The sequence below is a fragment of the Vipera berus genome (assembly GCF_964194415.1).
Source record: "Vipera berus genome assembly, chromosome: 2".
Lineage (NCBI taxonomy): Eukaryota > Metazoa > Chordata > Lepidosauria > Squamata > Viperidae > Vipera > Vipera berus.
The window spans coordinates 110,696,527-110,723,667 of record NC_138203.1 but is presented as its reverse complement, the minus strand read 5'-3'; the positions used below and the strand labels follow the sequence as shown (position 1 = coordinate 110,723,667).

The 27,141-nt window shown below is 43.3% G+C and overlaps 1 pseudogene across 1 annotated transcript in view; it reads right to left on the bottom strand.

Annotated features, from left to right (window-relative positions):
* Positions 1–20,222, bottom strand: part of LOC308662780 (alpha-2-macroglobulin-like protein 1) — a 72,378-nt pseudogene extending 52,156 nt beyond the window's left edge. The window contains exons 1-3 of the transcript in view: positions 20,206–20,222; positions 19,191–19,374; positions 8,934–9,105 (exon numbers count right to left, since the gene is read on the bottom strand). The product of the transcript in view is annotated as an alpha-2-macroglobulin-like protein 1 (transcript). The remainder of the gene's footprint in view (positions 1–8,933; positions 9,106–19,190; positions 19,375–20,205) is intronic.
* Between the last annotated feature and the right edge of the window lie 6,919 nt (positions 20,223–27,141).

Sequence of the window (27,141 nt, the reverse complement as noted above, 5' to 3'; positions counted from 1 at the left end):
TGATCGTAAGGCCCGGGAGAGAATCAAAACAGTGAGGCAGGGTAGACTGGTGGTGACTGAATATACCCAAGAATTCCGAGCCATTGCCCGCAAGCTGAACTGGCCAGAAGATATCCTCCTTAGTCATTTCAAAGACGGGCTAAACTACGACATTTATTTATTTATTTATTTATTTATTTATTTATTTATTTATTTATTTATTTATTTATTTATTTAATTTCTATACCACCCTTCTCCCGAAGGACTCAGGGCGGTGTACAGGGCAATAAAATGCAATAAAAATACAATATACAAAAGTTAAGATAAGAATTAAATAAAATAGCCCAATTGCAGTAAAAGTTAATTAAAATTACAATTAAAATACCCCAAACCCATCAGACCAGGCCGGCTTGTTCAAATAGGTGAGTTTTCAGGTCACGGCGGAAGGAGCGAAGGTCAGGAGCCATCTGGAGCTCAACCGGTAAATGATTCCAAAGGTCTGGTGCGCCCACAGAGAATGCCCTCCCCCTGGGGGCTGCCAGCCGACACTCTCTGACCGACGGCACCCTGAGGGGGCCCTCTCTGTGGGAGCGCACTGGACGAAGGGAAGTTGACGCCGGCAGCAGGTGCTCCCGTAAGTAATTTGGACCCATGCCATTTAGGGCTTTATAGGTCATCACCAGCATTTTGAATCTTACCCGGAGGGCAACTGGAAGCCAATGCAGCTTGCGGAGTAGAGGTGTTACATGGGAGTATTGGGAGACCCCCAACACAACTCGCGCGGCCGCATTCTGCACCAGTTGAAGCCTCCAAGTGGTCCTCAAGGGCAGCCCCATGTACAGAGCATTGCAGTAGTCTAAATGAGAGGTCACGAGCGCATGAATGACTGTATGCAAGGCATCCCAGTCCAGATAGGGTCACAACTGGTGCACCAGGCGAACCTGGGCAAAGGCTCGCCTGGTGCTTGTATGATGCTTGCCTGCCTCGAGGAGACCCACACCATCTCGACGACTGGTATGTCCTGGCAGAGGAAGTGGAAATAGACCTACTGAAGAGACACTGCCGAGGGAAACCATGGGGCCGCCCGCCACCCGAGGAAACACGCGAGGGGGAAAACCCACCATCCACAGCTAAAAAGTCAACGGGCTGTTTCAATTGCGGGAGAGAGGGCCACCGCACTGCAGAATGTTGCTCAAAAGCCCCCCCACATAAAACAGAGGCATCACTTCCCAAGAAGTTAGGGAAGTCCCAAGGCAACCCTAAAGAATCTTCCATGAAGGGGACAGAGGCTGTAGAGTCCACAACCCCTGCCAAGAACTTGGATTGGATTCCGGCCTATACCACAGGGGCGGTGGACACCTCGGAAGACAGCTCAGAGGGAGAACCATTGGTAAGTGGATCCATTCCGCCCATTCTTAAGACAGTGACTATATTAGCTTCCTCTATGCTTGAAGCCATCAAAGTAAGAGCACTAATAGACTCTGGTTGCATCCGCTGCCTCATCAGCCCAACGCTGGTGGGGAGATTCGGCATCCCAGTGAGACTAAAACAGCCGACCTCTTTTAGCCAACTAGATGGGTCAATAGCAGGGGGGGCAGCTACCCTAGTTACTTTACCAATTCACCTATCCCTGGGGTCTCATGAGGAAGACATAACGGTTGTAGTGGCCCCAGGCATGGAATGCCCAATGATTTTAGGACTGGAATGGCTGAAGAAATGGAACCCCGGGATAAATTGGAGGACAGCAGAACTCAATTTCCCAGAGGGAGAACATAGAAGCATAAAACCCCAAAGCATTCCCCCAACCCGAAGGGAAGAGACAGCATCAGTGGGGGAAGAGAAGGGGTTACCAGAGATACCGGAAGAATACAGGGACCTTGCTGAAGTTTTCAGTGAGGAACGGGCAGATGAGCTTCCCCCCACTGCCCCACAGACTGTGCTGTAGAATTCAAACCCAGGGCAAAGCTCAAAAAGCCCAGGATGTATGCCATGAGCCCAAAGGAAATGGCAGAAATGGAAAGGTTCATAAAGAAAAACTTAGAAAGAGGATTTATTGAGCCACCCCACCTGCCACAGACCCCCTGGATCTCCCCCAACCCTGCCCGGCCCCCACAGGCATCCTTCTCCAGAAGTAACATCGAGGTGGCCACACCCACCCAGTGGGCCATGCCCACCCAGCACCCAGCGATACATAAGTAGGTTTTGAGTTGCAGTTTGGGCACTCAGTCTCTAAAAGGTTTGCCATCACTGGTATAGCCCAACCTACCAACAATATAACTGTAAAAGACAGGCAAGAAATAAAACTTAAAATAATCAAGAAAATGCTAAGAGGTCCTGTCTGACCTTGATGAATATAAATCATCAGGACATGATGGATTACATCCCAGAGTTCTGAAGGACTGATGTGGTTCCCATCTTTAACAAAAGGGGGGGGAAACCAGACCCAGGAAACTACAGATTAATCAGCCTAACATGAATGCCTGGGAAGATACTGTAAAAAATAACAAAAAACTGATCTGTGAACATCTAGAAACAAATATTAAAAATAGTAGCCAGTACAGGTTTGTTAAAAACAGATCATGCTAAACCAATGTTATTTCATTCTTTGACAAAGTGACTAAATTAGTAGACCAGTGAAATGCTGTGGACATGGTATACTTACAGTAGACCTCAGCAAGGCATTCAACAAAGTAGACTACAACCTACTTCTTGGTAAGCTAGAAAAATGTGGAATACACAGCATCACCACCAGACGGATTTGTAACTGGCTGACAAACTGTAAACGAGTAGTCCTTAATGGTATTACATCTACCTGGAGGGAAGTAAACAGTGGGATACCACAAGATTCCACCATAGGCCCAGTACTCTTCAATATTTTCATAAATGACTTAGATGAGGGAATAGAAGGAGAACTCATCAGATTTGCAGATGACACTAAGCTGGCAGGAATAGCCAACACCTCAGAAGACAAAAAGATCTTGACAAACTTGAACAATGGGCCCTATCCAACAACATGAAATTTAATGTGCAGAAAAGCACCTAGGCAGGAAAAAAAAACTAAATGTACAAGTACAGATCAAGTGAAACCTGGCTCAAAAATAGTAACTGTGAGAGGGACCTGATCACTTAAATATGAGCCAGCAGTGTGTAGCAGCAACCAAAAAAGCTAATACAATCCTTGGTTGTATAAACAGAGGCATAAATTCAAAATCACATGCAGTATTAGTACTGCTTTTTAAAGGCCACACCTGGCATACTGCATCCAGTTTTGGTCATCACATTATAAAAAATATGTTGAGACTTTGGAAGATGTGCAAAGAAGGGCAATTAAGATGGTTAAAGGCCTGGAGACTAAAATATATGAAGAATGGTTGCAGGAATTGGATAGTGTCAGTCTAGAGAAAAGAAGGACTAGGGGAGACATGATAGCAGTATTTTTATTATTTATTTATTTATTAGTTTTTATAAACCGCCCTTCTCCCGAGGGACTCGGGGCGGTGTACAGAGGAAGGAAGGTATACAGACCGAACAATAAAATAATAAGAAACACTAATGAACACAAACTGGGACCCCAATTAACGTTATCATGCCAGGCCAGCCTGCTGGAACAGGAAAGTTTTTAAGTCGCGACGGAAGGTACGGAGGTCAGGGGCCATCCGGATTTCGGTTGGTAAGGTGTTCCAGAGGGCTGGCGCACCCACTGAGAATGCCCTCCCCCTGGGGGCCACCAGCCGACATTCCTTGAGCGGTGGCACCCTGAGGAGGCCCTCTCTGTGGGAGCGCACAGGACGGTGGGGTGCTGACATCGGCAGAAGGTGCTCCCGTAGGTAGTCCGGACCCATGCCATGTAGGGCTTTGAATGTCATTGTTAGCACCTTGAACTTCACACGGAAGGCAACCGGAAGCCAGTGCAGCGCACGGAGGAGAGGTGTGATATGGGAGTATCGGGAGGCTCCCAAGAGTGTCCGTGCCGCCGCACTTTGCACCAGTTGAAGCTTCCGAGTGTATCTCAAGGGCAGCCCCATGTAGAGAGCGTTACAATAGTCTAGGCGAGATGTCACAAGGGCATGGGTGACTGTACGTAAGGAATCCAGGTCCAGATAAGGCCGTAGTTGGCGAACTAGTCGAACCCGGGAGAAGGCCCCCTTGGTCACAGCTCCAATGTGGTCTTCCAGGGAGAGCTGCGAGTCTAGGAGGACACCCAGGTTGCGGGCCCTATCAACAGGGGGAAGTAACTTGTCCCCAATGTTAAGCAGTGGAACGTTCTGAATCTCCTGGCTTGCCGGTACGTACAGCCATTCAGTCTTGTCCGGGTTCAGTTGAAGCCTGTTTCTCCCCATCCATTCCCGGACCGCTTTCAGGCAGCGGGACATCACGTCTAGGGCATCACTGATATTGTTAGGAGTTGAGATAAAAAGCTGGGTGTCATCAGCATACTGATGGTACCCTACTCCAAAACTGCGAATGATCTCACCCAGCGGTTTCATGTAGATGTTGAACAGGAGAGGCGAGAGGACCGACCCCTGAGGGACTCCGCAAGCGAGAGGCCTCGGGGTCGACCTCTGTCCCCCTGTCAGCACCGACTGCGAGCGACCCTGGAGAAAGGAGGAGAACCAACGCAGAACCGTGCCTCCCACTCCCAGTCCCCTGAGGCGTCGCAGCAAGATACCATGGTCGATGGTATCGAAAGCCGCCGAGAGGTCTAATAAGACTAGGACAGAGGAATGGCCCCTGTCCCGGGCTCTCCAGAGATCATTCATCAGAGCGACCAATGCCGTCTCCGTGCTGTAGCCCGGCCTGAAACCCGATTGGTACGGGTCTAGATAAACCGCTTCATCCAGGATCTGAGGAAGTTGGTGCGCCACCACGCTCTCAACAACCTTCGCAAGGAAGCGAAGATTGGAGACTGGACGAAAGTTATTCAAAGAGGATGGGTCCAAGGTGGGCTTCTTGAGGAGAGGTCTCACCACCGCCTCCTTCAAGGCGGTGGGGAAGTGACCCTCACTCAGAGAAGCAGAGATGACCGCTAGGAACCAGCCTCGTGTCGCCTCTCGAGCTGCATAGGCCAGCCAGGAAGGGCACGGGTCCAGTAAGCATGTGGAGGAGCTCAACCTTCTCATAATCCTGTCCACTTCCTTAGGAGTTACAGGATCAAATTCTTCCCAGATGACGTCGACAAGACTGTCCATGTCTTGTTCTTCCATCTCAGCCCAGTTGGAGTCCAGACCAGTTCGAATCCGAGCGATTTTATCCAGCAGATATTGACCAAATTCCTCGGCTCGACCCTGCAAGGGTTCCTCCCTCACCTCTTGGTTTAATAGGGAGCGAGTCACCCTGAACAAGGCAGCCGGGCGATTATCTGCGGACGCGATGAGGGTGGAAAAGTAGTTGGATTTTGCCACCCTTATCGCAGCGAGATAAGACCTGGTGAGGATTCTTAGTCGCAATCGGTCGGATTCGGATCGACTGGACCTCCAACGGCTCTCTAGGCCCCGTCTCCGACGCTTCATCTCCCGGAGCTCCTCAGTGAACCATGGGGCTCGCTGGGATCTGCGCCGGGTCAGAGGCCGCAAGGGTACAACTCGGTCCAGAGCCTCCGTGGCTGCCTTTTCCCAGGCTTCCACTAAGGCTTCCACTAAGGCTTCCGCCGAGCTGTGAGCAGGGGGTGCATGCGAGTCCCTAAGCGCTGCCTGGAACTTATCAGGGTCCATTAGGCGCCTAGGGCGGTACCATCTGACTGGCACCGTGCACCCACGGTGGGGGGTGGCAAGGGGGAAGTCTAGCCGCAGGAGGTGGTGATCGGTCCATGACAGGGGCGTAATAGTTGTGGCACCCCCACCGACATCATCACGCCACCGTCCAGACAAGAACACCAAGTCTGGGTTGTGGCCTCTCTCATGAGTCGGCCCAGAAATTATTTGCAACAGGTCCATGGCCGTCATGGAAGCCATGAACTCCCGAGCCAGTTCGGACGATCCTCCCAGGGACGGTAGATTAAAGTCGCCCAAGACCATGAGTCTTGGGAATTCAACCACCAACCCTGAGAGGACATCGAGTAGCTCGGGTAGGGCTGCCGCTGCACGATTAGGTGGTAGGTACGCCAGCAGCAGACCCAACTGCGCCCCTGGGCCGAATCTCAGTAGGAGAGACTCACACCCGACCATCTGAGGGACGGTGGTCTCTCGCGGGCTAAGGGATTCCCTGATGATAACTGCCACTCCCCCGCCCCTCCCATGAGCCCGGGGCTGGTGCAGTACCTGGAAACCTGGCGGGCAGAGGTCAACCAGAGGAACACCCCCCTCTGGGCCCAGCCAGGTTTCCGTGATGCAGGCCAGGTCCGCATGCTCACTCTCCACTAGGTCACGAATGAGGTGAGCTTTGTTAGCTGCGGACCTTGCATTCAGGTAGACCAGCCTTAGCATGGGAGGGTGCGCACCTTTGCTCCCGGGTCCTCCGGGGGAGAACAGAGGGTCGGAGCGTCTCACCGCCTGTACAGAGCGGAGATGACACTCCCGGTGACGATACGGCCCTCTGTCTGTGCACCTTCTGCCATTCCCCACCATCCTAGGGATGGGACGTTTGTCAGTACGCCACTGGGTGTTATCGGCGACTGGTCCTCGTTGTACGCCGTCGCGAACGGCCGTGGGCCTGGCATGTGTTATGGTGGCTGGAAGGCGTGCCTTTCCTGCGCAACCATAGTCTCCTCCCTCCCCCCTCCCTAACCCCACAAAAAACTTAACTAAGAACTTAATCAGGGGCCTCTTGTTGGGCTTATGCTGGAGGCCCCTGACCCTGCCCGGCCATCTCTCAGAGGCCCAGTGGTTGGGCCCGTCATCAAGATTGGATGTGATGCAGGCGGGTCGCACCCAGGAGAGTGGGGAACCCCTGAGGGCGTGCAGTGCTATGCTAGAGTATTGAACAAGCATAGTCACAGGTGGTTCCGGGAAGGCTGTCCCCTGGATGGTGAATTTGCAGGAGGGTCGAGTCGGGTAGGTGCGTATCTGGATCGTCGCCCTGCCACTGCCACTTGGCCGGGCGAACCCCCAGAAGCAGGCCACTCCTCATCCTCTCACGATGGGTTGTGTCTCTGCTTCCGGAGGTGGTCCAGAACGTACTCTGGGTGAGGCATACCCCATAGAGCTCTCACCTCTATGGGGTAGCAGGTGTAAGGCCCAGCCACTCTGCCACTGTGGCTAGCACCCAGGCCCGTTATGTCCTGTGGGGAGAGAATGGGCAAAGATGGGTGAGAGTGGGCAGAAGGCAGGATGGAGGGATCCATTAATTGGCGTCAGCTCCGGTGGTTCAGCCGCCCCAAACAGTTCCCTCCCTGATCCTCTGGGCGTTGTTCCCGGCCGCAGTTCCATGGCCCCTATTGGTTGAGGACCGTCCAGAGCGTGGCCTCCCAGAGGTACGGGAGTCCCTGGTGTCATGCCCCTGGTGTTGCCGTCTCCAATCAAGGTGTCTCGAGGAGGTGGCTCGGGCCGTCGCCTCCATTGTCCAGCGTCTCCTTTGGTGTGAATCTTTCGGAGGCACCGCCGTCCAGGGGCAGCCCACGGTGGTCGAGACGCCGCACCGCTGTTACTAGCGTCTCTGTCAGGGCCTCTGTCAAGGCCCCTCGGAGGACGGTCGACCAGGGCCCAGAGCAGCTGCCTCACCGCCCATGTCTTCGTTGCTGCCGCTACCGTTGTAAAGCTGGTCTGCGGCGTCTCCTTGGGGATTGTTGCAACGGCCGTAGCGGTACAGGGGGCGGGTCGAAGATGCCACGCCGTCAGTGCTACCGCCGCTGTCAAGGCCCCTGGGTGGCGAACGACTAGGCCTGGAGAAGCAGTCCCGGCCGCGGTCGTCTTCGCTGCCGCCTCTTCCACCGCCCAGCTGATCCGCGGCGCCTCCTCTGATCCTCGGAGACGCCGCCGCTGCCCGTTGCTGCTGCTGTTGGTTTCTTTGCCGGCGCCTCCGCCGCACAGCTGATCTGCGGAGACGCCGCCCTTGCCCGGTGATCGGCATCGGAGGAGACCGCAGACCAGGGCTTCCAGTATTTGAGTGGCTGCCACAAAGAAGAGGGGGTCAACTGATTTTCCAGAGCACCAGAAGGCAAGATAAAAAACAATGGAGGGAAACGAATCAAGAAGAGAAGCAACCTGGAATTAAGGAGAAACTTCCTAACAGTGAGGACAATTAACCAGTGGAACGGCTTGCCTTCAGAGGTTGTGGGTGCTAAGAAAAGACTGGACAGCCATCTGTTTGAAATGGTATAGAGTCTCCTGCTTGAGCAGGGGATTGGACTAGAAGTCTTCCAAGGTTCCTTCCAGCTCTATTCTGATTGATTGATTTAGAGAGAGAAAGATGTTGTATAGTTCTTTGAGTCCATTTTGATTACTGGAGATTATGTGGACAAGTCCCTGAAGTTTTCTTCAAAACATTTTCAGAAGCATTCATTACCTTTTCTGGAATGTTTTTCAGCTTTCCAGTTTACAGCTAGCAGTGGTCCAAAGTCACCCAGATGGTTTTCATTCATTACAAGAGGACTAAATTTAAGTTTCCCAAATCCCAATCCAGCACCCTTCAACTATGTTAAACTGTGAATGCATAAACATATGTATATATGTATAGTGATTTGTTCTTATTTATTAAGAAAAGAATACTATACAATTCTCTGTATGTCAAATCAGAAGTAAGCCTCACTGAGCTCAATGCCACATAGGTTCAAATATGTATTTCTAGAATTATTATTTAAGGACCACCTTGTCTTTCTGATAAGACAGGAGGATGGATTTTTTAAACAATCAAAAAATAAGATTTCCTAGGATGCAAAGGCTTTGCATTTAATAAATAAATTATTGAAATGCTCCCACAATCACCTGAGAGGCAAAAAAGAGAATGTATGTATGAGTGAATAGGAATTTAGTATATAATGTTTTAAAGGTTCCCCAACTGCAACAGCTTTGAAATATCACCATATTCCTCCACTGCGAATTCTCCATCAGCTTTAGAACTCAGTTCTTTGTCTTCCATTTCAATGGTGTATGTGCCCAAGGCTGCTTCAGAGGCCAGAGGGAAAGACAGATCCACAATGCCATGGAGAGGCTTCACATCTATCCACTGGGCAATTCGATTTTCATTAGGATCCTGCACAAAAGAAGACCAAAAAGAAATTTGTTGTCATGTGATGGCTGTAGTCATCAGCAATAGTGCTCAGGATGACAAAACAAGCTGCATCAAATAGCAAGCTTGCATTAAAAACACAGATAGAAGATTTTAATAACAAGAAACTCCTAAAAACATTTGTTGGGTCAGTTTGGGTATGATGACAGACTTAGGCAGAGAGGGGACAGACTTCCTATAGACATGTACTCTTTGCTACTGAAAAATTTACAAAAAGTTCAGAGATTTTACATTTAAATTTCATATTTCAGCCTTGTTCATTTCATAAAATGTTAAATTAGGATAGTATTTATTCTTAATTTAACCTCTTCAATAAAAATTTTATTCTTATAGTCTTACTCTATTCACTCATACCCTATAATTTTATACTATAACTTCACTAGACCTCTGGTTTCTTATGAGAGCCCATTTTTTATTTGACCCTTCCCAGTCAAGTCATGCCTCAACATAACTTGTACAGCCTGGAGGTTCAGGCAGTCACTTCACTACTGTTTTTGGATCTTTAAGGGGTGATAGGCAATACCAAGAAGGGACGCGGTGGCTCAGTGGGTTAGGACGCTGAGCTTGTCGATCGGAAGGTCGGCAGTTTGGCGGGTCGAAACCCGAGTGCCGCGTAACAGAGTGAGCGCCTGTTACTCGTCCCAGCTTCTGCCAACCTAGCAGTTCGAAAGCACGTAAAAATGCAAGTAGAAAAATAGGGACCACTACGGTGGGAAGGTAACAGCGTTCCGTGCGCCTTTGGCGTCTAGTCATGCCGGCCACATGACCACGGAGACGTCCTCGGACAAGCGCTGGCTCTTCGGCTTTGAAACGGAGATGAGCACCGGCCCCTAGAGTCGGAAACGACTAGCACGCATGTGCGGGGGAACCTTTACCTTTACCTTAGGCAATACCATGGCTAGGACCAGTAATCATTTCAGGTACCTCTTCTGAGTACTAGCACTCTGGACCTTCTCGTGTTCTGAAATGTCAATGCTCTACTCAAACTTGCCCAGTACTTCTGGTCATCTCAAGAAACAAGTACCAAAGGCTGCATCACTTCAGCAACCCTTTGTCCTTTTCCATCAGCCTTCAAAAGTCTTTCAATCAATCAATCAATCAATCAATCAATCAGAATAGAGCTGGAAGGAACCTTGGAAGTCTTCTAGTCCAATCCCCTGCTCAAGCAGGAGAATCTATACCATTTCAGATAGGTGGTTGTCCAGTCTTTTCTTAAAAACGTCCAGTGATGAAGCATCTACAATTTCTGAAGGCAAGCTGTTCTGAAGGCAAGCTGTTAATTGTCCTCACTGTTGAAACATTTCTCCCTAATTCCAGGTTGCTTCTCTCCTTGATTCGTTTCAATCCATTGTTTCTTATCTTGCCTTCTGGTGCTTTGGAAAATAGGTTGAACCCCTCTTCTTTGTGGCAACCCCTCAAATACTGGAATACTGCTATCATGTCTCCCCTAGTCCTTCTTTTCTCTAGACTGACACAATCCAATTCCTGCAACCATTCTTCATATATTTTAGTCTCCAGGCCTTTAACCATCTTAATTGCTCTTCTTTGCACATCTTCCAAAGTCTCAACATATTTTTTATAATGTGATGACCAAAACTGGATGCAGTATGCCAGGTGTGGCCTTTAAAAAGCAGTACTAATACTGCATGTGATTTTGATTCTATGCCTCTGTTTATACAACCAAGGATTGTATTAGGTTTTTGGTGGCGGCTGCACACTGCTGGCTCATATTTAAATACTGTAATCATCCATTACGACTCTAAGGTCCCTCTCACAGTTACTGTTTTTGAGCCAGGTCTCACCTAATCTGTACTTATACCTTTGATTTTTCTTGCCTAGGTATAAAACCTTGCTTTTCTGCACATTAAATTTCATGTTGTTGGGTAGGGCCCATAGTTCAAGTCTGTCAAGATCCTTTTGGATCCCGAGCTTGTCTTCTGGGGTGTTGGCTATTCCTGCCAGCATAGTGTCATCTACATATTTGATGAGTTCCTCTTCTATTCCCTCATCTAAGTCATTTATGAATATATTGAAGAGTACCGGGCCTAAGACAGAATCTTTTGGTACGCCACTGCTTACTTTCCTCCAGGTAGATATAGCACCATTAAGGACGGCTTGTTGATTCAGCTAGTTCCAAATCCATCTGGTATGGATGCTGTACATCCCACATTTTTCTAGCTTACCAAGAAGTAGGTTGTGGTCTACTTCTGCCTTGATGAAGTCTACTGTAAGTATACTATGTCCACAGGATTTCTCTAATCTACTAATTTAGTCACTTTGTCAAAGAATGAAATAAGATTGGTTTAGCATGATCTGTTTTAATAAATCCATGCTGACTACTAGTTATATCTTTGACTTTTGTTCCAAGTCTTTGTTCATTCTTAGCCTTTGCTTTCCTAACTTCATCTTTGCAAATTCAAGCTATCTGCTGATATTCTGCCTTAGTTATGTGTCTCTCTTTCCATTTTTTGTACTTATCCTTTTGTCTTGCAGTTTGTCTATGCTGGTTTCTTCCTGGATTTCTTGTTTTTCTAGGTTTTGTTATTTCTGTAGAGATATACAGTACAACTTCCCTCTCTGGCACCTTCTTCTTTCCCCTTTCTTCTTTCCTACCACTGCCACACCACACTTTTTCCCCTTCCATTAAATTGTGTCCAAATGAAACTTCTTCAAGTCAGCAAAATATTTAAAGCAGCTAATGATTTTGAAATATTGAAAGACCTTTTGGGTTCCAGTTTGCGGTCACGGCGTTGGTGGACGTGTGGGGCGATCACTCTCTCCACTGTCCAGTTTTCTCCAGCCGGGGGACCCTGAAGAAGGTCGGAAGTCAACTTGTAGGGGCGACGAGCAAGAAGAGGACCCCCAAGTGATCGCAGCCCTCCCATTTCATCCAGGGAAGCTCTTAAAACTGACGGGGAAAAGATCGGCCATTAATATGGCCCATCAACAAGCTGCTGACAGCCGAGGCCAAACTTACTAACAAGCACTTTGAAAGCAATGTGGAGGAATTGGGTAAGACCTTACCTTCTCTGTACCCCAAGCACTTTCCTGTTAAAAGCTTCTTGAAATTTTTTTCCCCTGTGAGGAGAGAGGGAAGGGAACTTTCTTCTCCCACCCTCTAAAATGGCAGTGTCTGATTACTTAGGGGAAACAAAGCATTGAAAAGATCAACTTAATATAATTGAACTTATACATTTTTTTAGAATTCCTAGTCTTACTGGGACTTGCTATCTTATTTTATTTGCAAAAAAGAACTTAAATTGGATAAGAAATTAGCCTGGGATTTGAAAAAGACTCTAAATGCTATCGGGGACATCTTGTGGCAAAGTCTGGTACAGCAATTTATTACTTCTGACAAAGAGACTTGCCAACAGCCCAGACCTGATCTTGGTACTATCTATGAGAGATTTAATGCTGAGAGAGCAGCTGGGAAGTGAAATCGGTCTCTAGGAACTGTGGAGGTGAACATTTACTGACTCTTGTTTAATAAATAGCCTTCACTAGAAAGACCATCTATAACTATGTCAGAAATGGAGGAGGTTCAGCAAAAAACTATGTTAAAGTTCTTACTTGAAAGTATGCTTGCAAACACTGAAAAACTCAAATCTACCCTTAAAGACAAAGGTGCCAGCCTAGATCTATATAACAAAACCTTGATTGCAGCTAAAGAACTAATAATTCAAAAAACAACAGGAGTGGAAAAAGTGATTACCAAGATAGAGGGCTTTAAAGATCAACAAGTACAGTTCACTGAAAATCCAGACAACGAAACAACTTTAAAACAGGAAATGACTTTCTACATAAACCAGAAGAAATCTGAGAAAGACGACCAGATCAAATTGAAGACAACTATACCAGAATGAATATGGGGATCTGGGTTACCAGGGTGACAATCTAATGTTTATAAATGGGCCAGATCTTTCAGAAAATTGGCAAATAGATGGTCTCCTTCAAGCCAAGTAACATACACAAGAATGAAAGGAGATCTATTCAATGATTTAAAAGCATTGGTATGGAAGCCTGGTTGGCAAAAGAAGAAAGATAGAATTAGGTTGAAAAACTGGGGCCTTTCGATTTACTAGAGAGGACCCTAAATTGTCAACTAGTGGGCTAAAGGGAGATTTTGAGACAAGGAGAAATTTGACTATTAGATTTAAAATAGTTGGAAAATAGTAAAAAATAAGGGATTAATCTGTCTAATATTGAGGATTTAGACCTACAAGGGAAATGTAAATTAACTATTAGGAAATAGGTTTGAATTATTGATTAGCCCAGATAATATAGATGATGGATTTGAACTAACAAAGGATACTCTATTATTAAGGTGGTGATGTATTAGGGTGAGAAATAGAAAATGTTTATGAAATAGAATAAGAATATATCTAAGTAACTAATATGTGTATTTTAGACATTATAACTTTTATGAATTGAGATAAAGAAAGTTTGGGTTACCTGCAAGTCAAAACTATGGATATTAAATGTTAAATTGGATTATTGTAATTAAAAATTAGGTAAAACTTAATAACAGGATATGGATTGTTTATTGAGATTTATTAAGATATGTATAAGCAAAAAAGTACTCATATACACGATAATGAAGTTTTTACTGAGTTTGATACAATTAGAAATTTACTAGCTTAAATATGAAATAGCAAATGTTAAGGGTAACAGAGAAGAAATATTTGATGATGTAACCTGAAATATGTACTAAAGATTTTGTTATTGAATTATTGATTAACCCAATCACCACATTGCCTTCTAAATACTCAAATGTAAAACTGGAAAACCAATAAAATATTATAAAAAAAGAAAAACCTTTTTATGGCTCGGATTCAATGTTCTTCTATCAGTAGTTCTCAAAGGAAAAATTGTGCCCTTCCTTTAGTTTCTAGCCTGATGCATTAACTACTACACAAATCAGGCTCTTACATAATCCTTAGAAACTCTTTATCTGAACCTTTACTTAAGCTATTGCCCAATCCAATACTGATAGCTCCTATTGAATGAAGATCCCAAAGAATATAATGGCTGCTACATTTGCTTTACTGGCATTTAAATTAAGCGACATTTAGTTAAGATACAGAAAAGTTAAGGAAAGATAAACAGTACAAATTTGTTACATTTTTCTCTTCTTCTGGTTGCCTCCTTATTCTTAACAACTTAAGAACTATTTTACCAAAACAATGTTATATCATGTATTTCTAATACTCTTTAATATCCTCCTTATTTTTAGGGTATTAGACTATGTAAAACTTTTAACAAAAGTTTACTTTATTAATACTATTCTTTGTAAATTCCTACTATCATGTAATTAATTTCATAAAAATACCATTATCTTCGGCAAGGATGAGTGAAACCTGCTTGGATTGCATGGGTTTTTCTTTCTTTTTTATTCTGTTTGGTTCTTGAAATTCTTGCCATTTTTATTCTTTTATTTTTCTCTCATATTGCATTTTCCCTTGTTTTTACTGTTTTTACTTGTGAATTGCCCAGAGTCATTAAATAATAATAATACTTTTAATTTATAAGTCTTCATTTAGATTTTAGTGTTATTGTTTCTTTATTTCTCTGCTTATATTTCCCCAAATTGGTCTAAGGCTGCAATAAAAAAATGATTAATTGATAACACCAATTAGTGAGCATTAGAATTGTAGTTCTGTATTATAGCCTTTGGCTTTTAATCAAAATTTCCCAGCAACTTCCTAAAATGTTGAACTTGAGATCTGCTAAATTGTAATTTATAATCTGAAAACTTTCAATTTCTGCCATTAAATCTATATCATAGATGCATTAAGTGACCTTCTGAGGTTATTGTAAGAATTTTAATAAGACATCTAATTTTACCTTCAGCTGTATCAGAGGGATCTGTAAGAAAGGAGAGAGAGAAAAAATATGTTTCAAAGAAACAGAAAAACCTTCCAGTTCCTCAATTATCTTTAAAGGCAATCAAAGAACTGCTATAACAAAACTGGTGGGCTTGGTAGCTTTAATAAAAAAAAATATTTTTTTCCAAGACTGGAACTTGGGCCTGCCATCATCAATGGAGTACATTTAGAGCAAAACCCCATTTGAATTTACCGCTCAAACTAAAGAACCATAGTTACCCAGGGTCCCTAGCCCTATTAATCAAGGTTTATAAGGCTAAGGTTACCACAATGCTCTTGTATGGAGCAAAAATTTGGGGTCTTTACTCAACCACAGTCCTAGAACAAACACAGTCCCAGCATTTGAGATGTATTTTGGGTGTAGATCCAAGAACATCTGCTGCAGCAGTTAGAGCTGAATTGAGAATTCATACAATTCATGCATTATCTAAAATTAGAGCTTAGAACTACTGGTGCAAAGTTAATGAAATGGAGACTCCCCAAGTTATGCCTACTAGAGCAAATAAAACTACAATCACAAATCTCCTGGATCACCAAACTAACAAATTTTGTAAGAAGCTGTGGCCTTCCTGTCTCTTGCATAACAGGAGAACAATCCAAAAAAAGAGTTGCCCAAAGAATTAAGGATATAGAAGCACAAACTGATATAGCTATCCTTAGTAAGGTGGGTAACTTGAAATGGCTGAGTAAATACAAACGTACTTTTCAAGTAGACAGTTATTTGAAGTCACAACTCCCAAAACATCTTAGGGAGATATTTACACAAGCAAGACTTGAACAGCTTGACACAATGGTCAGATATGGGAGATTTCATGCTATACCTTACAATGAGTGTTTCTGCATTTGTGGAGCAGCAGAGGTAGAAGACCTGACTCACATCCTATTTGACTGTTGCCTGTATAAGAGGGTGGGAGACAGGTATCTTGGTCTATATACCAAATGAATGACACATTAGGATCCCCATATCAAAATAACTTACCTTATGTCCAGCCAGAACTTGAAAATAACATTTAACGTAGCACAGTACTTAAACAAAATGGTTCAGCTGAGATCTGCATGTGTGGGACTGATTGGGGTAGATTGCAAGGGCGACTCCGAAATATAATTTTATTATATTTTATCTATATCTTAAATTATTGTACACTATTACAATTTCATTTTAGGTTGTATTTTATTACCATTTCATTTTATATCGTATTTTATTCTAATTCCATTTTAAATTGTATTTTATCAAATTCCATTTTAAATTGATTTTATCAAATTTTAGTAACAATTTGTTGCTGGAACTTTGCACTTTGATATGGCCCAAGGGCTAATCAATAAAGACTTATTAATAAAAATTTTAATGACTTTCAGGATTTCTGCATAAGTTTACAGAAATATAGGTAGTCCTTGACCTAATATCACAACTGAGCCCAGAATTTCTGTGGCTAAGCAAGACAATTGTTAAGTGAGTTTTGCCACATTTAAGTGAATCACTGCAGTTATTAAATTAGTGACATGGTTGTTAAGTGAATCTGGCTTCCATCGCCTTTACTTGTCAGAAGGCAAAAACGGGGGATCATATGACCCCAGGACTCTGCAACCATCATAAATATGACTCAGTTGCCAAGCATCTGAATTTTGATCATGTGGCCATGGGGATGTTGCAATGGTTGTGTGAAAAATGGTCATTGGTTACTTTTTTCAGTGCCGTTGTATCAATGGGCCTTGAAGAGTAACCTTCCTGAAACTTATGTTTTTGTAGAGCTGTCCATGAGCAACAGTTACATATAACCAATGGTGGGATTCAAATATGTGAACAACTGTTTCTCTGTGTGGAGGCCACTTCTGCAAATCCATTCTGGGTCTGGGCAACGAAAAATTAGCTACTGGTTCTGCTGAAGTGGTGCGAACTAGCTGAATCCCACTACTGCATATAACAGAAAGGACTACTCACTATTTTATCAATGGCTTTAAAATCGTCATCAAGCCTCACAATGCGCCACTTGACTGAAAAAAAACATGAATATTAAATATGAAAATATTGTTATTTTAACAGTACTCCCTTTCTCCTTTTAAATTTTTTCCACTTCATATTGGTGACATTCTGATTTTTCACAATTTTATAATTTATTAAGAAAATCTTGCTCAGGGTAGATCAATAACTGTGTGCTACCGGCAGAGAATCTAGACTCCTGGCAAAAAGCTCTGTTTTAACTACCCACTCCTGCAATGCTTACTCTCCTCTCCAGAGACCCAATTTTGAAAGATCCCACGCCAGGAGTTGTGGAAGCTGTTCCAGATTATAGTAAAGGATTTGTACTTACCTATCTCTCCAGGCTTGTATAAGGGCTTGCTTGGTTGTATAAGATTCCTGGGAGAAGCTTTCTTGAGCAGCACTTTCTTCTGAGCCTCAAAGGTCACAGTGCTGCCCTTTCAGATTAGAATATGCACTTTGGCTATTGCTTCTTCCTTCATCAGACAGAGGAGAAGGGCAGATTTTCTTAATGGGATGACTAAGAACAGAAAAGTACACAGTTCTCTATCTCCTGCCCTCAGCTGGGTCTCAAACTACAGATGCAGGCACCCACAAGTACCCCAGGATCTAGCATGAGAAAAACAACATTGCACCCTCAAGGCACAAGCTTTCACGCACTCATGTGATGTCACAGCATCATCATTTGACACCAGTGGGTGTCTGCATGCCCCAAATGGTCTTTCTCTTGAATATCTTTGTTCCATTTTTCTCCCTTCTCTTGACTTTTTTCATGTTCTTCAATCATCCTAATCCTTCCATAGCCAGAGGGATGTCAGTTGGAGATTACTGAAATTAAAAGAGGACCTTCTAATGATGGGAATAACTGAATTTTAAAAAAAGAGGATTGTTAGGTGGGACAAAACTTACACCGTAATAAGTCCTGCTTGTGGAAAGAAAGCTTAGGGCCTAAAGGGGAAAAAAACAGTTTAGCACAACCTTTTAAATGTACCCACAAAATTCCAAAATAAATAGCTACCTGTTGCATATATGCTATTTCCTAAGATATGTTGACCTACCACTTAAAGCTATGTTTTAGTTAATTCTGTTCTGTTGACTAAACTATAGTTGGTTGTTGACTTAAACTATGTGTTAAGTCATAAGCCATGGTTCCCAAACATTGGTTTTACACAATATACAGTGTTAAAAGGAAACCACATCATGGTTTCCCATATTATATGAATCCAGGCAGAGAAAATCCTTCACAGTTGAACATTAATCAAATTTAAACTATACATTGATCAATGTTGCTTAATTTTCCTTTCAGACTTTGAATGGATCACAAATTATTAATATGCTTTATTTTTTATTTTATTTTTTTTTATTTTAATTCCATTTATATCCCGCCCTTCTCCGAAGACTCAGGGTGGCTTACAAGCTTAGCAGTAGCCTTCATTCTATGTATATGCCTGCTTATTAGGGCTTTCACACACACCCCAAGTGGCATTATTACAAAGTCAGCTTAATTGCCCCCAACAATCTGGGTCCATCCTTGGAAGGATGGAAGGCTGAGTCAACCTTGAGCCTGGTGGGATGCGAACCTGCACTAATTGCAGGCAGCTGGTGTTACTTAAGGAGGCATTAGCCCACTGCTCCACCAAGGGTCTTTATCAGTATAAGTGTGCACGTGAACTGATAAATATTGTTGTGAGTTCAAAAAATATACACATATAAATTATACTCAAATAACATTCTTTAAAAAATCATTTAGGGTCTGAGGATGCAGGTCAGATGGCTGTGTGATATTTATTAATGTCATGGGGAATAACATATTTATATTCTAAATATTTGCTCCTTTGAAGATGGATATAATAATTTTTTTATTGTGCAATGGCTATGCCTCATTCACTGAATTTGACGGAGAATCCATTAACAATTATTCATTATCCTCCCTTCCCATACTTTTCCCATCATTTTTCTAACCACAGAATATCTATTAAGGAAAGCAATATTAGAATAGTTGCACAATTTTCTGGAGGTGAAATACATGGAATTAAATCACGTAGTAAGTTTTGCTAATCTGATAGAAGCAGGGAGGTGATGGTTACAAAAAAATCCAGTTCTTTGGGACTACAGCGAAAGTCTGCCAAAGCCCCTCTATTCTTTTTTTGGTTAAGAAACTGAGCACTTCCTATGGAGCAACTTGCCTGGAAGTGGATACAGTCAAAGGTTCCTGGTGCTTCCACATCCTTCTCCACTAAGGTGTGATTCCGATTCTTCAACTCCAAGGTCACCAGCAGATAATTAGTCTCTTGAAGGGAGTGTAGTAATATGCAGAACTTTTCCACATTGGGATGATCAATTATGGCTGGGAAAACCATCAAGTAATGACTGGAAGGTAAGAGAAAGGGTTTATCTCATTGGCCTGGAGGTATTTCAGACTTGGTGAGTTCAAGAATGTAACATTTCCAGCCAACTTAAGTTAGGTTATATTCTTTTCTCCCTATTTTTCCAGTAATTCTTCACCTTTGATTGATTAATACTTTTACCTTAGTATTAATTAAAATATTTGTCAGTGCAAAAGCTCAATGTCTTTTATTAGTACAAATCTGACTATCAAGCATAGTGATACACTTGTCAACTGGTCCTGCTTGTCAGAAAGCAAGTGTAACTGCCCAAATGCATACAAAAACCCCTAGTATTTTTTTCTCCTATTTTGGTCAACTTAATTTATCAGCACTGTTATTTCAGAAATAATCTGATACTTTTAAAGAGTGGCAAGTTCAAGTAATCTAAATCTGCACTTTCTCTCTCTTTCCTTGCATGCAGAAACTATGACCTTTTCCAGGGTAGTGCAAATCCAGCCCCTGCCTGCATTTCCAGTCTCTACTCAAACACTTCTGACCAGTTGGTCTACTGTACTTCCCTTAAGTCTTGCAGAAGACCCAGCCACTGTTTTTATTTTATAGACAAACCTGTGGGGTAGATACGAACATTTCTGGAAATGAATATTAAGCTGAGATTAGTAAGTCAGATGGAACAAAGAGTCAAACAGATGTGGCTTTAGATAACACATTGCTTAGTCTGTCCCTATAACTTCACTTTGGAATTCTGAACTAAAATCATTCACATACATTAAAAATTCTTGCTCTTATTAATGCATCTGCATTCATATTCTTCCATGAAACTGACTGAACAAAGAAAACAAAACTGAAATCTTACGGCTCTGAAATGACCATTGCTGATTGTGACAGCAAAGCCAGAATCCAAAGTAGGATGGCTGTCTGCATGACTTGACCTATCATAGGCAGCGGAAGTTAAATTCAGTTCCAATACTGATATCTGGGTACAGATACTTAAATACTCTTCCAGAGTCCCTGTTCCAAAGAGCATATGTACTCTGAACTGAATGAACTTCCCTTTCCAAGGTCAGTGATCCCCATATTTACTTTTCTCCTTCTCTGGACGCAATGTGCATCCACAAATCAACTCCCATCATTCCCTCACATGGGATATTATTCAGAGAGAGAGACAGCTTGACTGCTACCAAACTCTTTTTCACTGCCGCTTAGGAATGTAATGAAGCATCAACTTGAGGTATATTTCAGCAGAATCAGGAACAGGACATCTGAGAAATACAGAATACAGAATGACAGAGTTGGAAGGGATCTTGGAGGTCTTCTAAACTAGAGGTGCCCAACCTATTGGGCACCAGGGACTGGTTCCACGGAGAGAGGTTTTTGCACGGACCGGAGGGTGCATGGTTTTGTGAGCTGCCTGCATCCCATGGATGGGGCCTTGCTTGTTTGTGCAGACCAGTTGCTGGCATGCCATGGCCCAGTACTGGTCCACAGACTGGGGGTTGGGTACCCCTGTTCTAGACCAACTCCCTCCCCATGCAGGAGACCCTATATTCTGAACAAATGACTGTCCAATCTCTTAAAAACCTCCAGTGATAATCACCCACAACCTCTGGAGGCAAGCAATTCCATTAATTAATTGTTCTCATTGTCAGGAAATTTCTCCTTAGTTCTAGGTTCCTTCTCTCCTTGATTAGTTTCCATTGCTTCTTGTCTTGCCCTCAGGTGCTTTGGAGAAGATGTTCTCTCTCCCTTCTTTGGGACAGCCTCTCAAATATTGGAAGAAACAGGAATGAAACAGGAATGAATAACAGAAATTGTTGAATCTTGACTCCATTAATTCTGCTCAAGGAATTGTGAAATTTGTAATCTAGCCATATCTGTAAAATGGCATATTGCCAGACTTGCAGACGAGTTTTTTTTAATAATGTTGATTTATTAGTAAAACTGCACACACAATACCTAAACAGCACTGTTCAATTGCTATCCATTAATGGGCAGCTTCAAGGTTGTAGTAGCTGTTCTTCATCTTTATGCAAAATCTGGACTACTCAAAACTTCAAAATAGATTTTCCACCCTGGCAAAAAAGGTCTGTGAACTTTACTCCTGAGCGTAAATACCTAACAATCTCCTAGTAGCCCTAGGAGCATGACCACTTGCAATAGACAAGTCCAAAGTATCTGGAGACACTGTTTACTGTGTTATCAAGATAATGTTTGGCTTGGGATAAAAAGAAAATGGCAAGGGCTAGGAGAACTCAACGCAGTCACCATAGCTGACCCTTTTCACAATATGCACCAAAGAGGAAGGTTTGCTTTTTAAAAATTGACTGAAATTGTGTTGCTACGTGTAGATCACTGTGCACATATGTTATGCCACAGATCTGAAGTCAACTGTATACATGCTGGAAAAGTCAATTAATACCCAGGGGAGGATACCGTAAGTCAGTGACCAGAAAACCTACCAACATCAAAAGAAGCATCAGTGGGGAATAGATATAAGTTTGAGCTTTGTTTCTATAAATGCTTTACGACTAAAGTTAGTGTAGGGACAAGATTTCCTTTGGAGAGAGAACAGATTATAAACAACAGGAAACAGAGGATAGGAAAAAAATTAAGTTTTTATGAAATGCAATAAACTTTTTATTGTTCTTCCTGTTGTTAGTTGCGAAGTTGTGTCCGACCCATCGTGACCCCATGGACAACATTCCTCCAGGCCCTCCTGTCCTCTACCATCTTCTGGAGTCCATTTAAGCTCTTCTGGAGTCCATTTAAGCTACCATCTTATGGAGTCCATTTAGGTCACTGCTTCAGTGACTCCATCCAGCCACCTCATTCTCTGCTGTCCCCTTCTTCTCTTGCCCTCAACCTTTCCCAGCATTAGGCTCTTCTCCGGTGAGTCTTTCCTTCTCATTAGGTGGCCAAAGTATTTGAGTTTCAACTTCAGGATCTAGCCTTCTAAAGAGCAGTCACGGTTGATCTCCTCTAGGACTGACCGGTTTGAACACCTTGCACTCCAAGGGACTCGCAGGAGTCTTCTCCAGGACCATAGTTCAAAGGCCTCAATTCTTTGGTGCTCAGCCCTTCTTATGGTCCACCTTTCACATCCATACATTGCAAATGGGAAGACCATAGCCTTGACTATGCGCACTTTTGTTGGCAGGGTGATGTCTCTGCTTTTTGCCATAGCTTTCCTCCCCAGGAGCAAGCGTCTTTTAATTTCTTGGCTGCAGTCCCCATCTGCAGTGATCTTGGAACCCAGGAAAATAAAATCTGTCACTACCTCCATTTCTTCCCCATCTATTTGCCAGGAATTGAGAGGGCCGGATGCCATGATCTTGGTTTTCTTAATGTTAAGTTTCAAGCCAACTTTTGCACTCTCCTCCTTCACCCAGAACAAGAGGCTCTTTAGTTCCTCTTCATTTTCTGCCATTAGGGTAGTATCATCTCCATATTTTAAAGGTAAATGTAAAGGTTCCCCCGCACATGCGTGCTAGTCGTTTCCGACTCTAGGGGCCGGTGCTCATCTCCGTTTCAAAGCCGAAGAGCCAGCGCTTGTCCGAGGACATCTCCATGGTCATGTGGCCAGCATGACTAGACACCAAAGGTGCATGGAACGCTGTTACCTTCCCACCGTAATGGTCCCTATTTTTCTACTTGCATTTTTACGTGCTTTTGAATTGCTAGGTTGGCAGAAGCTGGGATGAGTAACAGGCGCTCACTCTGTTACGTGGCACTCGGGATTCGACCTGCCAAACTGCCGATCTTCTGATCAAAAAGCTCAGCGTCCTAACCCACTGAGCCACCGCGTCCCTCTGCATATCTTAGGTTGTTGATATTTCTCCCAGAAATCTTAATTCCAACTTTTGATTCATCTAGCCCTAACCTTTCTCATGATGTGCTCTGCATATAGGTTAAACAGGCAGGACGACAGCCTTACCAGACTCCTTTACCAATTATGAACCAATCATTGGTTCCGTATCCAGTTCTCACTGTTGCTTCTTGACCCACATATAGGTTTCTCAAAAGACAAATAAGATGGTCTGGTACTCCCATTTCTTTAAGAACTTGCCAGAGTTTGTTGTAATCCACACAATCATATACTTTAGCATAGTCAATGAAGCAGAAGTAGATGTTTTTCTGGAACTCCCTAGCTTTTTCCATGATCCAGCGTATGTTGGCAATTTGATCTCTAGTTCCTCTGCCTCTTCAAAATCCTACCGGTAATTTTGGTAGTTCTCGATCCACATACTGCTGGAGTCTAGCTTATAGGATTTTAAGCATAACTTTACTAGCATGTGAAATGAGTGCAATGGTGCGATAGTTTGAACATTCTTTGGCCTGCCTTTCTTTGGAATTGGAATGTAAACTGATCTTTTCCAATCCTGTGGACACTGTTGAGTTTTCCAAATTTGCTGGCAAATTGAGTGTAGCACTTTTACTGCATCATAGAACCGCTCACCTTCATCCTCTTCAGCACTGGTGGTTGGGGCATAGATTTGGACTACTGTGATATTGAATGGTTTACTGTGATATTGAAATGATGTCCTTTTCATCATGGGGGATTGGAATGCTAAAGTAGGAAGCCAAAAGATAACTGGAATAACAGGCAAGTTTGGCCTTGGAGTACAAAATGAAGCAGGGTACAGGCTGATAGAATTTTGTCAAGAGAATACGATGGTCATAGCAAACACTCTTTTCCAACAACCCAAGAGACGGTTCTACAGATGGACATCACCAGACGGTCAACATTGAAATCAAACTATGTATTCTGCAGCCAAAGATGGAGAAGCTCTATACAGTCAGTAAAAACAAGACCAGGAGCTGACTGTGGCTCAGACCATGAGCTTCTCGTTGCAAAATTTAGGCTTACATTGAAGAAACTACAGGAAAACACTAGGCCACTCAGGTATGAACTAAATCATATCCCTCATGAATATACAGTAGAGGTGACAAATAGATTTAAGGAATTAGATCTGATAGACTGCATTGTACAAGAGGTAGCAACTAAAACCATCCCAAAGAAAAAGAAATGAAAGAAAGCAAAATGGCTGTCTGAGGAAGCTTTGCAAATAGCTGAGGAAAGGAGGGAAGTGAAAGGCAAGGGAGAAAAAGAAAGATATGCCCAATTAAATGCAGAATTCCAAAGAATAGCTAGAAGAGATAAGAATACCTTCTTAAATGAACAGTACAAAGAAATAGAAGAAAACAATAGGATAGGGAGGACCAGAGATCTCTTCAAGAAAAGTTGGAGAGATGAAGGGAATGTTTCATGTAAAAATGGGCATAATAAAGGACCTAAATGGCAGGGACCTGACAGAGGCAGAAGAGATTAAGAAGAGGTGGCAAAATTACACAGAATAACCATACAAGAACGAGCTTAACATCCCTGATAACCACCATGAGGTGGTCACTGACCTCGAGCCAGACATCCTAGAATGTGAAGTGAAGTGGGCCTTAGGAAAGCTGAGCAATAACAAAGTTAGTGGAGGTGACAGTATTCCAGCTGAGCTATTCAAAATTTTAAAAGACGATGCAGTAAAAGTGCTACACTCAATTTGCCAGCAAATTTGGAAAGTTCAACAGTGGCCACAGGATTGGAAAAGATCAGTTTACATTCCAATTCCAAAGAAAGTCAGTGTGAAAGAATGTTCAAACTATCACACCATTGAACTCATTTCACATGCTAGTAAAGTTATGCTTAAAATCCTACAAGCTAAACTCCAGTAGTATGTGGATCAAGAACTATCAGTAGTACAGGCAGGATTTCGAAGAGGCAGAAGAACTAGAGGTCAAATTGCCAACATATGCTGGATCATGGAGAAAGCAAGGGAGTTCCAGAAAAACATCTACTTCTGCTTCATTGACTATGCTAAAGCATTTGATTGTGTGGATCACAACAAACTGTGGCAAGTTCTTAAAGAGATGGGAGTACCAGACCATCTTATTTGTCTTTTGAGAAATCTATATGTGGGTCAAGAAGCAACAATGAGAACTGGACATGGGACCACTGATTGGTTCAAAATTGGGAAAGGAGTCCGGCAAGGCTGTATACTGTCACCCTGCCTGTTTTACTTATATGCAGAGCACATCATGAGAAAGGCAGGGTTAGAGGAATCAAAAGTTGGAATTACGATTGCCGGAAGAAATATCAACAACCTAAGATATGCAGATGATACCACTCCAATGGCAGAAAGTGAAGAGGAACTAAAGAGTCTCTTGTTCTGGGTGAAGGAGGAGAGTGCAAAAGTTGGCTTGAAACTTAACATTAAGAAAACCAAGATCATGGCATCTGGCCCTCTCAATTCCTGGCAAATAGATGGGGAAGAAATGGAGGTAGTGACAGATTTTATTTTCCTGGGCTCCAAGATCACCACAGACGGGGACTGCAGCCAAGAAATTAAAACACGCTAGCTCCTGAGGAGGAAAGCCATGGCAAATCTAGACCGCACACTAAAAAGCAGAGACATCACCCTGCCAATAAAAGTGCATATAGTGAAGGCTATGGTCTTCCCATTTGCAATGTATGGCTGTGAAAGGTGGACCATAAGAAAGGCTGAGCGCCGAAGAATTGAGGCCTTTGAACTATGGTGCTGGAGAATACTCCTGTGAGTCCCTTGGACTACAAGGTGTTCAAACCGGTCAGTCCTAGAGGAGATCAACCCTGACTGCTCTTTAGAAGGCCAGATCCTGAAGTTGAAACTCAAATACTTTGGCCACCTAATGAGAAGGAAAGACACACTGGAGAAGAGCCTAATGCTGGGAAAGGTTGAGGGCAAGAGAAGAAGGGGACGACAGAGAATGAGGTGGCTGGATGGAGTCACTGAAGCAGTTGGCGTGAGCCTAAATGGACTCCAGAAGATGGTAGAGGACAGGAAGGCCTGGAGGAACATTGTCCGTGGGGTCATGATGGGTCGGACACGACTTCGCAACTAACAACAACAACAATCCCAATATTGCTTTTCCTACTCTTTTATTGACTATGAAGGCTACTCCATTTCTTCTGAGGGATTCTTGCCCGCAGTAGTATACCTGATGGTCCTCTGAATTAAATTCACCCATTCCTGTCCATTTTAGTTTGCTGATTCCTAAGATGTCGATGTTCAGTCTTGTCATCTCTTGTTTGACCACGTCCAGCTTTCCTAGATTCATGGATCTTACATTCCAGGTTCCTGTGGAGAATAAGTCTTTACAGCATTGGACTTTCCTTTCACCACCAGATACATCCACAGCTGAGCGTCCTTTCGGCTTTGGCCCAGTCCTTCATTCTTTCTGACGCTACTAGTACTAGCCCTCTGCTCTTCCCCAGTAGCATATTGAATGCCTTCCGACTTGAGGGGCTCAACTTCCAGCATCATATCTTTTTTCCTTTTGATACTGTCCATGGGGTTTTCATGGCAAAGATACTGGAGTGGGTTGCCATTTCCTTCTCCAGTGGATCGTGTTTTGTCAGAACTCTCTCCTATGACCAGGGCCATCTTGGGTGGCCCTGCACTGCATAGCTCATAACTTTACTGAATTACACAAGCCCCTTCCACCATGACAAGGCAGTAATCCATGAAGGGGGAAATAAACTTTGAAATATACCAAAATTGTAAATGAGAAGTCTCATCAATATCGTCTTCATTATCAATTAATTTCTCCCTTTCTTTCTGATTCAACAACATTATGAAAAAGAAAAGAAAAAGAAAAAAAACCTTCAATGCAATCAACACTGAAATCAACACTAAGGTCAAATATAGAAATAAATGAATAATTACAAACTTGGCACAATATATATATATATATGTTTTGCCAT